This window comes from Epinephelus fuscoguttatus, linkage group LG2 (genome assembly GCF_011397635.1).
Source record: "Epinephelus fuscoguttatus linkage group LG2, E.fuscoguttatus.final_Chr_v1".
Classification (NCBI taxonomy): Eukaryota; Metazoa; Chordata; class Actinopteri; order Perciformes; family Serranidae; genus Epinephelus; species Epinephelus fuscoguttatus.
The window spans coordinates 50,501,136-50,523,523 of NC_064753.1; the positions used below are offsets into that span (position 1 = coordinate 50,501,136).

At 42.9% G+C, this 22,388-nt stretch overlaps 1 protein-coding gene across 1 annotated transcript in view; it reads right to left on the bottom strand.

Moving 5' to 3' along the window:
- The window catches only part of LOC125880807 (multiple epidermal growth factor-like domains protein 11), a 213,203-nt gene that overhangs the window by 157,578 nt on the left and 33,237 nt on the right, over positions 1 to 22,388 (bottom strand). Inside the window, exon 2 of the mRNA XM_049563551.1 lies at positions 7,470 to 7,577. The gene's annotated coding sequence lies outside the window, so the exon portion shown is untranslated. The remainder of the gene's footprint in view (positions 1 to 7,469; positions 7,578 to 22,388) is intronic.

The following is a 22,388-nucleotide window of genomic DNA, read 5'->3' on the forward strand; positions in this document are numbered from 1 at the left end:
GTATATAAATAATATTGGGGTGAATATTCCAAATGCAGCCTTTCATTTTTATGCTGATGACAGAGTCATATATTGCTTTGCACCCACGCCTACAGAAGTGTTTGCATATCTGCAGAATGTGTTTAATAGAGTGCAAGAACAGCTTCTAAATGCTGATAAAACAAAACTTGTTTTTCACTAACCCAATATCAGCAAGGTCAAATCGGTCTGTCATTGTCACCAGTAATGGTCAACAAATTGGACTTGTATCTACTTTTAAATATCTGGGGTTCTTGATTGATGACCACTTGTCTTTTAAGGCACATATTCTGTATACTGCTACGAAGCTGAAGCTTTTACTTGGATTTTATTTCCAAAATAAGTCTTGCTTTTCTTTTGGGGTAAAACTGAAACTGGTGGAGTCGACCGTTCTTCAGATTATTGATTATGGTGATGTGTTATATATGAATGCCTCCGCTCACTGCCTCCACGTGCTGGATAGTGTGTATCATGGCGCTCTGAGGTTTATCACAAACTGTGGTGCTCTGACTCATCATTGTGTCTTATACACTAAAGTAAATTGGCCATCTTTATATGAGCGCCGGCTCGGCCATTGGTATGTCTTGATTTACAAGGCTAATAATAGAGGCCACAGTCTCCGTTCTCAGGACTTTTTACATTTTACTGTTCCTAAGGTCAGAACAGAATTGGGGAAGAAGGCTTTTAGGTTTTCTGCTCCAACGTCATGGAATAATTTGCAGTCAGAGCTCAAACTCCAAAGCCTGGTATCTCTGAATGTATTTAAGTCCATGATAAATCCCATTGTATCCAGGCGTTATGAATGCAAATGTTTCATTTGATCTCGACCTGATTGTGTAAATTCAATTGTTTGTTATTTGCATCTTTTATGTCTATGTTTAATGTGACAATGTGTTGAAACTATATGTGCTGCCATTCTTGGCCAGGTCTCTATTGTAAAAGAGATCTTTGATCTCAATGGGACAAACCTGGTTAAACAAAGGTTAAAAAAAAATCATGATTTTTCATGTTACAAATTCAATGCAAATTTTAATTACAAAAAAAAACATGGAAATAACATATTGGAGTTCTTACTTTAGGTGGTGTTTCCCTTTAAACAGCAGCAACACCTCGTCTCATTGTTCAGTATCGGAGCATAAACACATTGAACATGAACAAACTGTTACATTTCTCTTAACTTAATTACATCTCATTTCATGACACAACAGCATCCAATGAAATCTGAGAGCCGAACGACACATGCGGCACATTGAAGTGCTCCGTCTGAGGAGAGTTTCCTCTGCAAGCATCAGCAGGGGTGGAGGACACAAAGGACACAAAGGACATGTGTCGTCTTTGATGACAGTGTGTCTTTGGAAATCTTTGAAATCTTAAATGTAGTGACATCTGAATTATTAGTCTTTAACAGTGCAAAGTTCAGATGGAAAGATGTCTAATGTCCTCCTGTCTCTGAACCAACAGGAGTTAACGTGAAACAAACACAAAGGGTTAATGTGTGTTTCATCAGGCAGTGGGTTCAGTCCAATATGGAGGGAACACAATATCATTATTGTAAATTAAAAAGGGCGGCACAGAGCGGCTCATTGATGAAAACAGATCAATGTAATAAACTAATGAGGTCAAACTGATACAAGCTGAAACTTCAGAAACACCATCAGCAGGCTACGTCACTGTCAGCAAGTGATGTCATGACACAAAGATCACCAGGGAAGGCGAGGCAACCAGGAGGTGTAAATATGGAGATATTCTACAGTGTGAACGATCCGGTTCACGAGGCAATGAAACTGGTGCTCTGGGAGATCCACCGTTATTTTCTGAGGAGCAGGAGGAGAGAGGCTGAATGCACGTCAGGAGAAAGGAACGCTGTGAAAGTTGAAATCTCCGCTACTTTATGCAAAATAAAATAGCAGGGCACAAACACACCGCTGAGAATGCCAATCAGGAAATGCGTCTCTGCGAGCACCAGCTCAATGTGGGGCTGTGTGTCTGACATAACCAATCTTGTTTCCACAGAAATCACTCACTGCTTTACATAAAGGTTAGCTACAACAGCAGCGGGGGAAACATCACTCTTTACTCAGGCTGTCAGGAGCTTTTTTTCAAATGGAAAAAATCTCAGTGTAAAAAATATTTAAAGGGTAACTGCAGTATTTTTCAAACTGGAGCCTTTTTCCACATGTTTCTGTGTCTGAGTGACGAATGGGAACATGTTTTAAATACAGCATGAAGAGAGGGCGCTGCAGCTGACACTAGAGTGTGGATACTCGACCCGAGCCAGTGGGACCCGTCTGAACCCGACAGGTCGGGCCAGGTTCAGATAACAAATCAGAAATTCTGCTCGGGTTCATTTCAGGTTCAGCCCACTAGACATGCCACTGTGTTGTGCTGTGGCCTATTCAACTGCTGGAATTTGTTATTTACGTGACAACACCTGAACACAACACAGGCCAACAGTTACATTTCAGGCAGGAGTAAATATTCAGACTGAACTAATGAAAATGGACTTTGAAGACCGGGACAGTCTACCTGATACCACTGATGAAGTGGAACTGTACTCAACACAGAACCACACACACAACAACTTGGATCTTTTGAGCTGGTGACGAGAGCATCGTCACACTTATCCAAACTTTAGCGCAGCGGTTTCTGTTGAGTTCAAGAAGAGTTCATGAAGATAAAGACTTGGAAACAATGGTAAGACTTTAATTCAATTATATTTGTGTATTAAGTGTGAGGTTAGTGTGTGAGTGAGACTGCGTAAAAGGTTAGGCCACGGCGTGTCTGTTAACTCTGCTCCAATTGAGTGTGTGTGCTGTGCTAACTGTGCGTAGCAGCAGCCTTTTGATGGTCATTTACACACTGTACATGTGTGATCACGATAAACACACAAGCTGTAACCATGGTAACAACAACTACAACAGGTACCAAACTGCGTCGGGCTCCGGTCGGGTTCAGACTTAAAAATCAGAAAGTCTGTCGATGTTGGACCGGGCTCGGTTACAACTGTCTTAGACTCAGGTTGGCGGCTTGATACAGGCCACAGTGTGACCTCTCAGGGCAGGTGCACCGTTAATTTAACACTGAGTTAACGTTGGTGTTCGCACCACTAATGTTATCTAATGTTAGTGGTGCGAACACAATGCTAAAGGAGTTTTGCTGCTTAAAGTGAAGCCATTTACTCACTGAGCTACCCCAGGGGAAACCAGAGTGTTGCCATGTTTCCTCAGCTACGCTGTCCTGAGTGGCGCCAAAATACTAAAATTTCACCACCTCTACATGGCTTTGAAATGCTGTGCTGAAGCTCACTGAGTCACGATGACAGCCGCAGCCAGAGGCATCGTGTTTCCATCCATACATACACCCCATTCTTGTGAACACTGATCTGATGAACACCTTGAGGGAATTTTTTCAGACTTTCCATGAACGTTCAGTTAGATTCAACAATGAACTGATTAAGTTTAGTTGGTCAAAGGTCAACATCAGTGTAACCTTGCATCTGCCACATTCTCGTGAATGCATTATTTCAAGTATGCCTTGAGGGAATTTCCACAAATTTGGCACAAACGTCCATTCCTACCGAAGAATAAACTGATCAGAATTTTACAGTCAGAGGCCAGTGTGATCTCACAAAATATGTTTTTGTCCATAACTGAAGAATTCATTCACTAATTCTGACCAAACATTAGCCTGGAAATCCAGACCCAAATCTAGACAGATTTAGGGTCTGGCCATGAGTAATGCAAATGGCCCAACGTAAGGGGCGGCACCAAGCATGCATTTGTAAATATCACTGCACGCAATTGGATAACACTACAACCAAACAGAACAATACACGGGGTGACATATACGCTTAGATACCAGCAGAGCTAACTGGTAGATTGCCGCCGTATCCGGTCAGCAAAACGTCAAAGGAAAGACTCGAGCGCCGTCTTCAGTTCTTCTTTTAGAGAAAAAGCCAAGTCTAACTCGTTCATTGTAGCGGCCAAAGCTGTTTCAAACAACTGGTGTTCATCCGTAGCCATCTTGCAATGCTTACTGACTGATTCCAGACTTCGTCGTCGCAGCACTGTCGCCATCTGTTTAGCTCGCCTCTGGCCCGCCTATATCAGATACACCGATGTGATTGGTGCAGCTCGGTTTCATGGGCATAGGTAAAGAACATCATGACTGATTGCCAGAGTGACTCGCTGAGCAAATTCAAATTGTGCTCTCGCGAGAACTCTGGATTTCCAGGGTAACACAAATGCCTAACAGGATAAAATCATGAAGGTCAAAAGGTCAAAGGTCAGCTTGACTGTGACATCATCGTGTTTTAACGTCATATCTCAGGAACAGAAGGGGAGACATTTGGTCAGATACTGAATTGGTGACTCTAATCTTGAAACTGTGCTGATTGTATAGATCTTCTGTGTGTGAAGCATCCATGTTTCCACTGACATGGATGGAGACTGCAACATACCGGTTGGTTACCAGGTGATGAGTGTCAGGCTCACGTGTGAGCGTGTATAGAGGCAGCATGTTTTGAATGAAGTTTGTTTTATGATGCTAAAATGATGTTTATTTAAATGGAGTCTGGTGGGATCCTTTCATAATGTTGTCAGACACTTAGAATAACAATCTGAGCCTGTCAGTGACAAAAACAAACACTGTTAGTGGACGGACACTGACAGTGTGAACAGAGTGCTTACATTACAGCCTGTTTGACAGCTGCAGCCTCTCTCTCAGTACTGGACTAGTTTCAAAATCTGTTGCTCCCGTCGGTCACTGAGACACAAAAGATGTCAGCTGAAAAATACTGAACTTACCCTTCAAGGTTTCACTGATATTTTTAGCTTCATATATGTTGTTGTTTGTGTATCACCACCTTTACGGCTCTGATGTAAGGGGATAGTTTGCCTCTCCACTGAGGCACCAGCGTCTTTAAAATGTTCACACAGTGAATGTTTCCTGGGAGTGTTGTTGACGGTTGACAGTGACATCAGACTCGACAGCGGACCGCTTCCTCATGCCACTGGGCCGTTTCAGAGGCGCACACACTGACAGCCCCAGACAATCGTGGTGATGATGAATAAACCTGTGAGTGACAGAGGTGGGACGAGCCAAATTCTCCCTCCCACACTGTCCTGTAAAGCACTGACATTATGATGTTCATTTGTGGACATCTGGTGGAGCGCTCTCATTAGGTGAAATGTGAGGAGGCCATGAGGAGACACTGAGCAGTCAGACAAGCTGCATGGTTTTTGTTTTTCCTGCAGGTGTCTGCTGAGCGGAGACAGGCTGCAGACAGGTGGAATTAAGGTGAGCCAGTGAATCAGCCTCTGCACGACCAATCGATAGTGACCATGAGTCATGTCTGACGTACATGACTGCGTCTCTGACACCTGATCAAGTGTGATGATGATAATTATGGTGTGGTAAAGCAGGAGAGACGGACACACGTGTGCTGAGTCACGTTTGGCCAAAAATAAAAACTAATGCTTATTTCTGTACTTTGTACTGTGAACCAGCACATTCCTTAGACCAGTGGCTCCCAACTGCTCCAGATTTCTCCTCTGTCATTGGTTTAAGATCCACATAGTTTAATACAATCAGTATTGTACTTCAGTAGGAAACTGCACTTCAAAATAAAAGCTCTGTGCCAGAAATTCAATTTACTTCAAAATAAAGTGTTTGTAATGAGCCTGACACGTTTATGAGTCACTTGCGGTCCATTTCTGCACAAACTACCCTTTCTAAAATCTGCACAGCTCTATCCTCTTAATTCAGATTAGGGCTACAACTAACGATTATTTTCATTATCAATGAATCTGCCAGTTATTTTCCCGATTACTTGATGAATCATTTGGTCTTTAAAATGTCAGAAAATAGTAAAAACATCCGTCCCAATTCCTCAAAGTCCAAGCGTGCACTTTTTAACTCTGTGGCTCACATAGTCACTTTGTCGACCATGTTTCCTCTCTTGTTGTATAACGCTCTTGTGAAGCAAGCAAAAAGCGATATATAAATACATTTTACTTATTTACTTAAATGTCAGTGCAAACCCCCAAATATTCACTTTCACATAATATAAACAGAGAAAGTGAGAGGCTGAAAATCAATTAGTCAACTAACAGTGTTTTTTATATATATTCTATTCAAAATCCATCCATTTTCATCTGCTTACCCAAAGCCAGGTCTTTGGGGCCACAGCCTGAGCAAAGCACCCCAGACATCCCTCTCCCCAGTAACACTTCCCAGCTCCTCCTGGAGGACCCCGAGGTGTTCCCAGACCAGATGAGATCTATAATCCCTCCAGTGTGTTCTGGGTCTGCCCCGGGGCCTCCTACCAGCTGGACCAGGAGGATCCTGATCAGATGTTGAACCACCTCAACATGAAGGAGCAGCGGCTCTACTCCGAGCTCCCTCCAGATGTCTGACTCCTCCCCCTATCTCTAAGGCTGAGCCCAGACACCCTACAGAGGAAACTCATTTCAGACGCTTGTATCTGTGACCTCATTCTTTCAGTCACTACCCAGAGCTCATGACCATAGGTGAGGGTTGGGACGGAGATGGACCAGGAAATCGAAAGCTTTGCCTTCCAGCTCAGCTCCCTCTGAACCATGATGGCCTGGCACAGCACCCGCATCACGCTGCGCACCAAACCACCAATCCATCTCTCGCTCCATTCTCCCCTCACTCATGAACAAGACCCCGAGATACTTGAACTCCTTCTCTTGAGGCAGTAACTCTCTCCCAGCCCAGAGGGAACAATCCTCTTGTTTCCAGCAGAGAACCATGGCCTCAGATTTGGAGGCGCTGACTCTCATCCCGACCGCTTCACACTCAGCTGCAAACCGCCCCAGGTCATGTTGGAGGTTACTGTGTGATGAAGCCAACAGAACCACATCATCTGCATAGAGCAGAGACACAATTCTGAGGTCCCCAGACCGGACCCTTTCCGCCCCCAGCTGCACCCTGAGATCTATTTTTCTCTCTTAATTTCTTAACTCTATTCTTTAGTTATTTATTTAAATGTATCTTTTATTTTTATTCTATAGACTTTTAATTATCTTTTTTTGCCTTCTAAAAAAATATTTCATTGTCTTATTGTTGTAATTTTCTAGTCTTGCAAATCTTTATGTTTAGTTGTTTGTGTGATCCTTTAAAATGTGTCTTTTGTTTTAGTTGTGCTCTGTGAAGCACTCTGGGCTGCATGTTTGTGTGAAAGGTGCTTTATAAATAAAGTTTAGTACTCTATAGTTTTTAAAATCCCAAATCAAATTCTAAAGTAATAAAATGTATGTCCTGAGGACGAGAGAAACATCTGTGTATATATATCGTTTACCCGAGTCTCAAACCAGGTAGTGAGTCCAGAGAGACGTGTTGGATTAAATTTGAATTGAAAAAACAATTCAAGTCTAATGCGAGTATGGAACCGAAAATGTCACCTGGAGACAGAGAACAGGTCTTACCTGGAGCTGAGCTGAGTGTGATGAACGAGAATCTGCTGAGAAACTGAACTCTATCACAAGACAAGGACCCCCAGTGGACGGCGATGTCGGGGCTGCGCCTCAGGACGCCTGTGAGTAACACAGAGAGGAAACACTGAGCACAAATACTGGTACAACACACACACACACACACACACACACACACACACACACACACACACACACACACACACACACACCATCTTTAAATGTTTCTAATCTCACAAAGCTTGATGTGGTCCAGTCAGCTGTGAGAGTGGTCTCCTTAATATGTCTAAAATGTCTTAGATGAGGTCATCTTTTTACAAACAGATTTTCTACGAACGGTGTGTTTTCAGTAAATTTAATCAACATTTTGCGCACCTTTGATATTTTGTCCAATTACAGCAAATTTCCTTCAAAGTTGACCAACAATTGTAGCTTCCGATGAGTTCAACCAATCATAGCAGCTCCCTGCACAACGTCACCAAACACACTTCCTTGTTTCTGGTTGTACAGAAACCCCCCTCAAGGCGATCTTAAAGTGTTACATTAACGAGAATGAGACAGATGCCAGGTCATACTGACCTTGACCTTTGACCACCAAAATCAAATCAGTTCATTGTTGAGTCCGAGGGAACATTTGTTCCAAATTTGAAGACATTCCCTCACAGTGTTCTTAATATTGTGTTTATGAGAATGAGACAAACGGACAATCCGAAGACATCACGCCTCTGGCCACAGCTACTGCCAATGCAGAGGCACAAAAATGATAATACTGTTGACTAACATTCAGAGAAGCATTTTTGAAAAACATTATGATGCGAGAGTGAAGTTGGCCTCGACCTTTTGACCTCCTGTAAAACGCATGAATTGTTGAGTTATGGCTAAAAAAACATGTTTTATGAGGTCACACTGACCTTTATCCACCAAAAACTAGTCTGTTCATTGCTGAGTTCAAGTGAACGTTTGTGCCAAATTTGTGTAAATTCCCATGAGGCCTTCTTGTGATATTGCATTCATGAGAATAAGATGGACCCAAGGTCACAGTAACCTTGACCCCTGACCAACAAATTCTAATCAGTTAATTGCTGAGTCAAAGTGAACATTCGTGCCAAACTTAAAGAAGTTCCCTCGGGACGGGCGACAGTGGCTTAGTGGTAGAGCAGGCGCCCCATGTACAAGACTATTGCCGCAGTGGCCTGGGTTGGACTCCAGCCTGTGGCCCTTTGCTGCATGTCACTCCCTCTCTCTCTTACCCCTTTCACGCTTGACTGTCCTGTACATTAAAGGCTAAAAATGCCCCAAAAAATATCTTAAAAAAAAAAAAAAGAAAGAAATTCCCTCGGGACATTCTTGAGATATCGTGCTCACGAGAATGGCACGTATGTACGGGTGGGCAGACAATCCGAAAAATGTAACTCTGACCACAGCCTACACTGGTGTGGAGATATAATGATAAACTGGAGGCGGAGGGCGGAGTCTCTGCAGATAAAAACAGCAGCACACTGAGAGTGATGATGATTGGAGGGATCGCTGCTGTTTGAGTCTGTACATTGATTTTTAGGAAAATCCTGCACAGTGTATCCTTAAAATAACATTAAAGACTGCTCCAGAGAATAAAATGACCTCAGTATGTGTGTGTGTGTGAGTGTGTGTGTGTGTGTGTCTCATGGTTAGATGATGCAGCCTCACACACTGTACTGTACTTTCCCCTCGAATGTTGCACTGCAACAACGTCTTAATCATCAGCTTCTAGTTAAACACACCGGAGGACACTAAAACTGCAGCGAACTCACTTCCTCAGATTCATTTAATTCAGCACACACAGGTGGAAGCTTCCATCTGATATTCCTCAGGATTAAACTGAGAGATAATTCAGAGCTATCAAACATTCAGTCAGCAGTGGTTTTACCTGAGCTCTGCCATATTTTATCACTGCAGCTCATGAAAAGTAAAGAAACAGCATCAGAACCAAAGAAGTGTAGCTGTGAACTCTATAATGTGTGTGTACAGTACAGTGTGTGTGTGTGTGTGTGTGTGTGTGTGTGCAGGCTTTGTGTTTTCTTATAAGCAGCAACTCACAGCGACAGAAAATCAATAAAAACTCTGTTATTGTTAGTCAAACAATATTTCCCCGACCCTGATGAATGTCTCAGCGTCAGGGTTTTGCGGCGCAGAGCTGTCAGACAGTGAGCCTACACAGAGCTGCTGAGACGCCGCACAGACACTGGTATTATGGGTTTATACGGGAAGAGGATCTGATGTATTATAGAGCGCTGGTGAAGAGGAGAGACGTGTTCTCAAACAAAAGTAATCCTGTTAAAGTGAAACAATCAGATCAGCAGCTTCAGACTGGACTAAATGCCCACTTCTTAAAAAACAGTCATCCTGTTGAATCTATAGGATCACACATGTGGGCGCAGAGACGTTTCCCTCCCGACACCAGGCTGTGATTCAAGATCATCTGCTACTGGATACTGAATCTGCTAGTAACAAACTTTCACACCTCATGGACTCACCACTAAAGTTAGGGTGTTTTTCTTTTTAAACAAACCAAAAAGTTAATCTCTTACACGGACGCCGATGACGTCAGCACGCTGGCTGACTCTCGTCTGTGGACATTCCCATAGGAAAGTTGTAATAGAACTACCAGCGGCAGTAATGTGATTGGATCCAAATCCATGTACTTCTGTACTTCCTCGACCAACGGCTGATTAGCTTTGCCTTACACCCGCCTACACTGGAACTGCTGTTCCCTGAATTGTCGACTCCAAACAAACCCGACAAATATCCACACGTTTCTTCGGTGTAGTAGCCTGAGACATGAATGACAACATTACGAATCTACATCACAGTACTATGCACCAGTAACCTGCTCTCTGTGTTTCTGGTACATCTCTGTTACATGTAACACATGTGCCGTACCTATGGCAACGCCATCACGTGGTCTGGATATCCCCGCCCATTTCTATTACAAAACGAAAGACGAATGTCCCCAGACTCCCATTCCGAAGTAAGGGTCACGCGAGACTACCAAAAAGTGGACCAACAGAAAGGAGACTCAGTTCTCTCTCTGGTCCACTTCAGCTCTGACGGGGCCTCAGTCCTCTTCCTGTTCACACCTATATATAATATATACTGACATAGTTTTGTTTTTACTTTGACGTGGCCCTGCAGTGTGGTCGTGAAGCCCCTCGCAATATTTGATGACCAGAACTGGGAAGAATTAGCTGTAAAACACAATGGGACCACATCATGAAGCCTCACAGAAGCAGAATTCAAAGTAAATAACAATATCACAGGAAATAAAGACTTTACACGTGTTTTTCTGAGGTGACACAGAATCAGGCTCAGCAACCTTAAAGGATAACTTCGGTATTTTTCAACCTGGGCCTTATTTCCCCATGTGTATGTGTGCGTATGATTCATAGGTACAACGCATTTTAACATTGGTTCAGTATTGAGGGAGGCGGATGCAGCCGGCAGCCGCGAAACAAGCTAAAACAGTAGATATGGGGGCAAATGCGTCCCGTATAAGTTTGCACATTAAAAGAGCTTTTTTTCGCCACTGACCGGTTCAGATCGCCAGTGCTATCTCTGTAAATAGCATACTAAGCGTTTCCCTGACCCTTCACCTCCTCCCGGCTGTGACGTCATCTCGCGAGAGCTTTGCTTGTTGCCGCAAGAAAACAGAGGAGCCATGCTGAGCGCCGCTCAGAGTGGCGCTGGTTGTCCCGGAGTACAGCTGAGAGTTTTACTGCATCTGTATCATGGCTGCATATATACCCGATTTCGAGAATGAGGATGAGGCCTTTTACTACAATGGCCGCCCGTACTTATTTGAGCCCGAGTATACAGACGAGGAGTTCCTACAAACTGAAGAGCAGACGAGGATAGAGAGAGAGGGCCAATGAGCAGATGAGGGTGAAGCAGCGGCTGCATGAACGCGAATCTCTGAGGACTGGTGGTGCTCCTGTGGTTGCTGTGACTCCATGCCCACAGAGGAAGAATGTCTGTGTTGCAACGAGTGGGACCTGTTGCCCAATATTCATGGTCTCCATGTGTCCTGGGATGATACAGAAACTACCAAACGCTGCGTAACTACGTTAGAGGATTTCCCCTCTCTGATCAACAGGGCAGTGCTGAATACCTTTCATGTGCCCAAAATAAATTGGAGGAGGCGGCCAAAACCACAGGGACCAAATGGTCAACTATCCATCAAGTAAGTATAACTAATATGTCTTTATGCATGTAATACTGATAACACTAATACTATCTACAGAGATAGCACTGGCGATCTCAACCGGTCAATGGTGAAAAAAAGCACTTTTAATGCACAAACTTATACGGGACGCATTTGCCCCCGTATCTACCTCGCGGCTGCCGGCTGCATCCGCCTCCCTCAATACTGAACCAATTTTAAAATGAGTTGTACCTGTGAATCATACGCACACATACACATGGGGAAATAGGGCCCAGGCCCACTTAACAATGAAGAAAAAACCCCGCTGCATTTTTCATAGTGTGGATATTAAAGTGCTAAGCACAATGCATGGATGTGTGTGAGTGTGCATGTACACACACTTCATATTTAAATAACAGTCATTGTTCAGTGTTTTTTGTCTCTGCTCTTAATTGTGTCTCCACTTTCACTGAATCTTTGCCCATGTTTTATTGTGTATGTTATGTATATTATTATATTGTGTTACTGGAGGCCCAGTCATCCTGCACTTCCTGTTAGAATTCTAAAAGCCTAATCAGGGACAAGCGGTGCAAATTAGCCACCTGTATATGCATTACATCTACGATGAATTTAAATATGAGTCGATGTTCTGTGCATTTGTCCTTGTCAAATAAACAAACAAATGAATAAATCTATAAATGTACACTCTGTGTTTCACTATGACTCACTGGTTATCCACACATTACAAACAGCAGTGGTGGAAAAAGTATTCAGGTCCTTCACTTCAGTACCACACTGTGCTGTTGTTGAAGTTATCAGTATATCATTTCTGTTGCTGTGTGTTTGTGTTTGAGACGCAGCTTATCGATTCATATTTGGATGCAATGTTATATTAACTGGGATTTACATGAGCTTCTTGTTTATATAGTTACCTGCAGAACATTTATAAAGGATGATGTTAAAGATCTGATGCAAACAATGAGAGGTAGGAATTAAGCTTTCATCTGCCGCCAGCCGCTGTTTGCTGTAAACTGTTGAGCAGCAATTTTTTCACATTATGCCTGAAGGACTCCATATTTCTGCTTTACAACCTTTCAGCGTCTGTGAGGAGGATTATTTGTGTTCTTCCATCAATGCTGAGGACACAGTCTGATAATGACGATAATGATGGCTCCTGTGAAACACTGACATTTCAGAAATTGTTCCTTTTTCCAGTGCAGTGCCTCCAAACAACTGTCTGTAAACTTTACAGAGCGCTGCTGTAACGTCAGTGTGGACGGTTTGTGCTCTGTGATCTGTCAGACTAATGATTCCCATTCAAATTCAACCAAAATCATGTTGCCAAATTACTGCAAAAATTGTCTTTCAAAAGACACAAAGACACACTCTTCCATTCAATAGAAAATGTTCCTCAATGTCGTTGACTTGAATTAAAATGTGTCCTCTTTTGACTTTTATTGATTTGTTAATTCTTTGTTAACATCAGATGGGACCTTGTCATTATTTTGTAGAGATCAGTGACAAAATGCAGAAAAAATTAGGACGGTTGTGAGCATGCAGCACACAGAGTTTACTGAAGCATGAAATAAACACAAAACCAGGCAATGATGGAGAAAATACTGTCACTGCAGGTCGAGAGGAGAACATCTAAAACTGGAATTACTGCCTCGCTGCTAAATGCCTCCACACACCAGTCAAGATGCAGTTATAGTCTCCATCCATGTCAGTGGAAACATGGATGCTTCACACACAGAAGATCTATACAATCAGCACAGTTTCAAGATTAGAGTCACCAATTCAGTATCTGACCAAATGTCTCCCCTTCTGTTCCTGAGATATGACGTTAAAACATGATGATGTCACAGTCAAGCTGACCTTTGACCTTTTGGATAGAAAATGTCATCACTGTGTTTTATCCTATCAGAGTTTTTTTGTGAAATTTTGCCATAAATAGCTCATGAATTCTTCAGTTTTTGCAAAAAATATATTTTGTAAGGTCACAGTGACCTTCACCTTTGACCACCAAATTCTACTCAGTTTATCGTTGAGTCCAAGAGGATGTCTGTGGCAAATTTGAAGAAATTCCCTCACACTGTTCTTGAGATATCACATTCATGACAATGAGATGAAAGCAAGGTCACAGTGACTTTCACCTTTGACCACAAGAATAAGACAGGCAAGGTCATAGTGACCTTCACCTTTGACCACCAAATTCTCACCAGTTCATCCTTGAATCCAAGTGGATAATTATGCTAAATAAAAATTTAAAAATCCCACAAGGTGTTCTTGAGGTTTCATGTTCACGAGAATGGGACAGACAACCCGTAAACATGATGCCTGCGGCCACGGCTATCACTGGCACAGTGGTTTAAAGAAACATTGGTCCAACAGTTTCAAATCACCAGACTCAGTGCAGTCAGGTTTCTCATTGCGCAGCACAGTGCACGTATGTGTCCCATGGGCTGCTTCTTGTAATGAACCTTTAGCAAAGGTCAACATCCCCCACAGGCTCAGTCAGATCGTGATCTCACACTTCCCACACAACGAGCCACTTAACGGTCACAAGTTGAGTCAGGACCAAAAACTGTCCACACACGCTGGTTTTTAAAATACAAAAGACTTGTAAATGCAGATCTTTAATATGTGACTCATTGACCTGTGTGCTCCCTAGTGACCCATCCTCTGCTGTGATGGAGAGTTACAGTCTGCTGACAGCAGAAAGAGACCAGTCCATCTCTTCAGTGGTCTCATGGGGCTCCTCTGTAATCTAGACTCAAAAACGATGGCAAAGCAGCTCACAGTTTACTGTAGCTGACACAGGCTAAAGGTTACTGCTGCCAAACACACTCCAATACAACCATGTATGTGTTCAATGATCCAACAACACAGCTTGTTAGTGGATTCTGTTATATGTGACTATCAGGTGTCAGTGAGTTGATATCAACAGCATTTTATCTGAAGCTAGAGAAATAATGTGGGGTGAGCCACAGGGAAGTGTTCTAGGTCCTTTTTCTTTTATATCAATGACATGAAATTTGTTTGCATCAGTCATCTTTTTCTGTACTCTGATGATTCTGCTTTACTGGTTTCCCACGAAGAACACTGTGAAGTCAGCTAAGCACTGAATTGAAAAATATTAGTAACTGGCTGTCAGAAAACAAACTGTCCTTGTGTCATAGAAAAAGGAAGCATTATTATTTAGTTCAAAGTGACTTGGTAGGTCCTCTGAGCTCAGTTCAGTTGGAGACACTGTAGTCTCTGCTAAAACTTGTGTAAAGTACTTAGGCTGTGAGCTTGTTAATTCTATGAGTGGGAAGACAATGGGCCAAAGGTCCTGTTTATACGACAACGATTTCAACCAAAAACTGTAAACTCTAGTTGTGTTTTGGCTGACCAGTAGCAACTCCACCTCCTCGTCTGTCCAGACAAACGTTCATGCGGTTGCCATTTTTTTTTGTTTATACATCACTGCTCTGTTGAAGGAAGTGCATGTGTGCAGGCACGTGTTGTTTAATTACAAAGAAAATGATCAGTTACAGTGATGAGTAATTGACTCAATGGCAAATAACAGCTCTTTCTGCCATGGCCGCAAAGTTATGAGACGGAGCGCACTGGCCTTCAAACTGGAAGTGCATTTTTTACTCCAGGGGCTCTGCCAGGGTAAAATCTGACCAGAGAAAGGTGGGGACACTTTTTATAACGAAAACAAGCATACCCAACAACACGGGGCAGGAAGAGGAGAAAATGTTGTTTATGTCAGGAGAAGTGTGTTCTTCATCTGATGAACAGAGTGAGCAAACAGTCAGTGGTGGACTTGGATTAATTTTATCAAAAAACATTTAGTCATTAGATTTAATTTTTTATGTCTGACGGTCAAAAAATAAAGTGGTACTGGAGCATCTCTAGTTCTGGTGATATACGTAGTGGTTGTGCTGCATCATTCAGCCTGGACTGTTGACCTTGGCAGAGGTCTGTGTTCTCCCGTCTAGTTGTTAAAAGACTTGGTTGTAAATGGGTCGACATGCCTCAACAACATAAGAGAGATGCTTCGTGTGTTTCAGCCACAACAGCAGACGCAACAGGATGAATAAATTAATCAAATGGTTCATCAAAGAAATATTACACTACCTCTGATCTTCAAACACATTTAATAGAACATGAGCACTGTCAAGGATTTTTTCCCCAGCAGACGCACAGACAGCGCTGAGACATTATTACTGAGCATATCTCACAACCAGATGATGACCTTTAGCAGAGGACACACTGACATTGGTAACAGAGCAGTTTCACTAATCAACACTTCACTTCAGCCGTACGTGTGGTGACTCGCCGCCACTCAAAAACCCAGCAGCTGTTGTAACGATGGTGGAGTTAGTGAACCTCAGTGACCATCGTGAGGCGGCGTCTCTCTCTGCTCAGTCTCTTTAAGAGCTACGCTCAATTGGCAATGCACCAATCTGAAAATCACCTTAATCCGTCCATTCCCCCTTCATCTGGCCCTGATCAATGGTCACCTATGGCCAAAGGGGAGCCGAGGATGGGGGGTGGGGTATTGATGGTCATGGAGTCCGTTCGATAAATTGATCGCCTTCTTTCTTTAAGCAGGCTGCTTTTGTCGATTAAGGGCTTCTTGCATTTCACTGCAGATGGTTTTCAAATATTTCAAGCTCTTATTAAACTTGCAAAACAGGCTCAATAACGCCGCCCCAAGTCTCTGCAGGTCACAAAAACTACACAGTGACAACTTTATCAGAGTTAGTCTGCACGCCCCTGACTTTAAGGGTAAGTGTGGTCATCTTCTGTATATCTTTATTGACCATAAATCTCCTTGGCTTTAAATATAATAAAGCACCATAAGTCAGGTGAGTAGCCTCTAAATGAACCAGGGAGCAGGGTCCCAATGGAGACAAAGATTTCTCCCTTCAGACTCCACAAATACTGTCCAACGACAAATCATCAAACAGCCATTTGGCCTTAGTGCTGATTAAAGCAGACTCAAACTCGTATTTAGGTTTCTAGAAAAACATGTTTACATGTTCTGGCGGTCACCTGTATTCACCCTCTGTCTGAAACAGTCCGTTTCAACACCCTCCTGAAATCCCAGCTGCACTGACTGGTCAGTGTTTCAGGGTCTGGCGCATCCTAGCTCTCTGCACCATCACTGCAACCAGCAACCTGGAAATGCAACTGAATCGCCAGAAAAAATTATTGGCATTGAACGTTTCTGCAAACCCTGTTTTATTTGAATTTTATAAAGTAGTGTAGATACACTGAAACTGCCGACATCACTGTGATTAACGTGTGGTTACGTTTAGGCACCAAAAACACATCATTACGTTTGGACAAAGATCATTCCTTGGATTAAAATACTGCTGTCTGTAGCACAAACCCTGCTGGAAACACCCACGTATGGAGGCTTGAATAAACTTGAATAAAATCAGCTGTTTGAGGAATAAATTTGTTGATTTTTTCACAGCAATATAAAATATATATTAGAGAGAGTATTCAGATAAATTATATACAGAAAAGAAAAGAAAAAAAGGCTCTTGAAGCAGTTTTTTAATGTGAGAAGTTGTATTAAAGGTTGTGTCATACATGTGTGTGAATGAATTTGTGCTCATTCAAAGCTCATGTAATGAAGGGCTGAATGACTTTGTTTTTTTACATTGTAGATTTCTTCCCTGGCACAAAAGGGGGATAAATAACAACAAAAACAAAATAAACAACAATATAAAAACATTTCAATCAGCTATTGGCCCAAATATTTTTTTTTAACATTGATTACGTAACTTTACATTCAGGATCATTCATAGGGTGCTAATTTGCAGGATATCATATATGAAGCGCTCCATGAGGACAGGCTGATTCCCAGTGTTGTAACATCCGAAAATAAACTGTGCACACTGAAAGGGATAGTTCGACATTTTGGCAAATTGGCCTATTGCCGTAATCCCTATAGTCATATGAGTAGGTGCATTACCTTTAATTGTCAGCGCCTGCTGTTCTGAGATCGGTGGGGCAGAGCTCCCCGCTGAAATGGAGGTGAACGGTACAGCTCCCTCTCTCCCTCAAAACTAATCAAATACACCATCAAATGACTCCAAAACACTCTAGTGGACAACTTGTAGCTTACACATTCACCACGCTATGAAATAATAACGTATAATTAAGTAACATTACGACACATGAAGCAAATACTCGGAACTACTTTCTTGAGTAAACCACTGGGCGGAGTGACACAGTGCGCAGCTGAGACAGTGCCGTTGTTATTGCTTGTAGCCATTTGCGTATCGTCAGCTGGACGCAGCAGAAGGTTTGAGGAAAGTTTACAGAGTGTTTTTGTAAATCATGGTTTACACATGCATTGTAAAAGGTTGCAGTAACAAGCCGAAGACATGGAGCAGAGTGAAGTTTCACGTAGTTCCAACCAGTAATACGGACAGGATGAAACAATGGCTATTTGTGCTGGATCCCAACACGCCTGTGGAAACGGTCCGGAAAATGTTTGTGTGCTGCTGCCATTTTTTACCGGAGGACTACGCTGAAAGGATGGAGCGCAGAAGCTCAGGAATGGTTCAAACGCTTTTCTTGAAAGATACTGTCACACCATCTGTCGGCATCACAAAACGAGCAGACGTGGTAAGTGATCGTTGTGTATTTTACTCAGTTAAAATGCAAATGTTGTTGTGGTCATGTTATGGATAAGTGCTGCCCAGAGCATATAGTGAAGTGACTGGCATTACTTCTCATTGTTGGGAATAAACAGACAGCTAGGGAACATTTTATGTTGTTGTTCCCTCAGGAGTTGTGGTGATTTATGAGCGTTCCGGTGATTATTTTGAGGCGTACTCTATATTCATATTGCACAGGTGTACCTAATAAAGTGGCCAGTAAGCTCTGGGTCTCAGCCTCTGGTTGCTCGGCAGCCTCAGCCTCTCTTCTTGCTCTCTCTTCTTCCAAAACCTGTAACTCTTCCTCTGTATATTCTGGCTTCTTCTCAACAAACTTGTTGTTTTGATGACGGGAGTAACTGCACTAAACATACGCTGTTTGAAATCACTCCGCCCACCAAGTACTGTATGTCTGGAATGTAGTTCCGGCTCTGCATTTGGCTTCAAAACAACTCTGTCTCGTAATATTACATTATTATTTCATAGCGTGGTGAATGTGTAAGCTACAAGTTGTCCACTAGAGTGTTTTGGAGTCATTTGATGGTGTATTTGATTAGTTTTGAGGGAGAGAGGGAGCTGTACCGTTCACCTCCATTTCAGGGGGCAGCTCTGCCCCACCGATCTCAGAACAGCAGGCACCGACAATTAAAGGTAATGTACCTACTCATATGACTATAGGGATTACGGCAATAGGCCAATTTGCCAAAATGTCAAACTATCCCTTTAACGCTTTTTGACCTGAATATTCCGAATGGGACTGATGAGACAAAATGTGACATACTGGACAGTATAGAAGTTAACTCTATGGTTGATGATGTCATATACAACATAACGTTACAAACGTTAAATATCTCTGTAATGGTGCATGCATTACAGACTTATGTTAGTCATCCCGCCGCTGCAACAAGGGCTTCGGTGTGAAGGTATCGTTTTGTGAAAAATGTTTTATGTTTAAAATCGACCAATCGACCAGATGTTACAGCCCTACTGTTTATCCCAGTGGTTCCCAACTGGTGGGTCACGGTCCAAACTGGGTCGCAGGTCTTTTTATGTTAAGTGGCATGTCCTGTTTTAGAGTGAGCGACTAACAGTCAGTTAATTGACAGAGACAGCATTAGCTTGACAACAGGGCCGAACGCAAGTATGACGCTGTATGTTAAACTGTGTGGACCCTGAACTGATGACTGGACCAGTTGGGAACCACTGCTTTATACTATGGTCGTTGTCCACTGCGTCAAAAACTGGCTACGGCCCGGTGCATGTCATACAGCCATGAAGGGCGCCTCTGTGCGTTGGTGTCGGCAAGGCCAAGATCACTGACAAACAGAGGTACTTGACGGGTTAGGAGTGAGAACGTGCCTCATGAGTAGGGTGGTGCCACCTCTGCCTAATGTGGAGCCAGAACAACCCTGATGATTTGTGTGAAACTTACAAATGTCACATATCTGTGCCAATATTGTCTTCTGGTGACTGTCCAGGTAAAAGACATCATAATAAAGTAAATACGTCAGGCAGGATGTTGTTGACGATTAGATCCTCTGTGAGCGCAGTAATAAAGACATATTGTGTAGTCTGACAGTGGAGCAGCCACATGATGAAATGACACCATGCTGCAGGGTGATCACAGTCATCACGGATCATAATGTTGCGTCATCATACAGTACAACCCCACTAACCACAGCAGACACCAGCAGACAGGCAAGTGTCCTCCTCACATCCCCGATGTTGCTTCTTCACAGCAACAGTTGTCAGAGAAAGTTAAATTTCCAGCATTTGAGTAGAATCAGAGACCTGCTGTCTGTCTCTGACCGGGTGGTTTTCTCGAGGCTTTATCACAACAGACAGATTCAAACCTGAGCATCACTGAGGAAATAAAAATCTATATTCCAAGATGCAACATTAGAGACTTTGTGGAGCAGAGTGCAGTCCACCCTGCCTCCTAGTCTGTAATGTCTTTGGCTCCTGGAGCCATTTAACTTGAACCTAATGTATAATTAGCCCCAAGAAAACCCAGGCTTTTCCTGTTTTGCAGCTCCCTCTTGGTATCAAGGACAATGAAGTAATAGCTTTTTGAGGAGGAACACAGTGTGTAGGAGAGAGCTGAGAGAGCATTTCTGCCTCGCAGGACAGAGAGGTCTGATGAGGGCAGCGGGCGACTGAAAAGCATCCATCATCCATGTAAACATGTTACACCACAGGCTGAACAGCGGTATCAGCTAGATATTCTTCCTGCTGACTGCAATCGGCCTATCGGCAAATAAGACAGCATTCACCGATGGCAGTGGCCGATGTTTTTGAGCTCCAGACTAATGGCACCAACACACCAAGCACTAAAATGTGGAGGTCATTCTGGATATGTGAGACTAGTGACAGGGATTCAGAAAACAACAACACAGAGGTAGCATCGAGGGAGGGGAACTACGTCAAAAATAGGTGGACAATTTCAGGCTTTGGGCCCAGACACACCCAACCGAGAGCTGGTCGTCAATGACCATCTGTCACTCTAGATTTTGCTGTGTATCCTGCATCGTTGGCACTAGTCAGCCCTTGTCAGCCCTTGTTGGCCGTTTTTTGGTTGATTCAGCATGTTGAATCGACGTCAGAGCTGGTGGAGCCCGTCGGTGAATGAAACCACTCTGATTGGTGGTTCAACTCAGCGCAAGAGAAGAGAAACGGAAATGAGGAAAGTAAACAAAGAGCTGAAGTCCAGAGGGAGTGAGACCAAAACAAACCTGTGACATAAAATTTAATTATTTTTCTTTATCCACTGAGCTTTTCAGCAGAAACAGTTTATAATTGTTTGTTAGTGTTCACTGCTGCACAGTAAATATTTATTCTTTCAACATCAACAGGCAGAGGAATCCGAATGTCCGAATCCAGCTAAAGGTCCGAATCCAGCTAAAGGTAAAGACAGACAGGTGAGATGACCTCACAAGACATAGACTAGCGTAGTATGCTACACAAACTAGCACACTAGGTTGATATTGTTGCTATTGACTTTAATTTCACATGGCGCATGAACAGCGAGCTCCAGGGTGAAAGTTCAGGGTTTGTTTGACCCATCCACCTCCCCGCTTGCCCAATGCCACTGTCTTGCGAGTGTGTACGACTTTATTCTTGTAGATTTAAGACTCTGTTCTCAAAGATTTACCATCTTATTTTGTATCATTCCAACTTTATTCTCGTAGATTTCCATTTTATTTTTGTAGCTTTACGACTTTATTCTCGTAGATGTAAGACTTTATTTTCATTGATTTAGGAAATTATTTTTGTAATATTATGACTTCATTCTGGTAGATTTATAACATTCTCACAGATTTACCGTATGACATTATTTTTGTAATTTCTTCTTGAAATCTCAGATTTTTTTCTATAACAGGCCCCAATCCTCCTCCGTACTATCAGCTATCAACTTCATTTATTTTAAACATCAGTATCGGCCCAGAATTCCACGGTAGGTGCGTCCCCACACAGAACAGCCCAGTCTCTTGAATTACAGCTCAGTCTCTTCTGAAGTGCACTTTAGACCCCCACTGTTGTATTAGTGAGATAACTTGTCCCGTGACATTCAGAAATTGTGCCAGTGCAGCTCTTTCAGTGCAGACTGGAGGCTGAGGGATGGTGTTCGACACAGGAGGCACCCGAAAAAAAGGTTTCTCTGCCGCTGACTTGCCCGAGCAGCGACAATGCCATTCTTCACACTCCTCTTCTCATAAACTGTTGTCAACAACTAATGGCTGTCCAAAAACAAGATTTCACCATATGAATCACCAATCATGTCATGCTCGACCTGAAAAATAGGAGCACTTCAGGGTAAATAAGCTCCCTCCTCCTCCTCCTCCTCCTCCTGTCAGCCTCTGAGTTACTCCGCTCTCTGTGATTCTTAAGGAGGTGGGCCCGACTGTTTGATGCTGTTTTCAATTGTATGACAAATAACCCTGCATGTTTTGTTCATCAGCCTACGTGCCCTCGATTGTGCTCAACACTCACCAGTCCTCAGAAGGTCATGTTCAACAAATCCCTGGCCGAACAAAGACGAGTTCACCTTGTTGCACCCCTCAAACA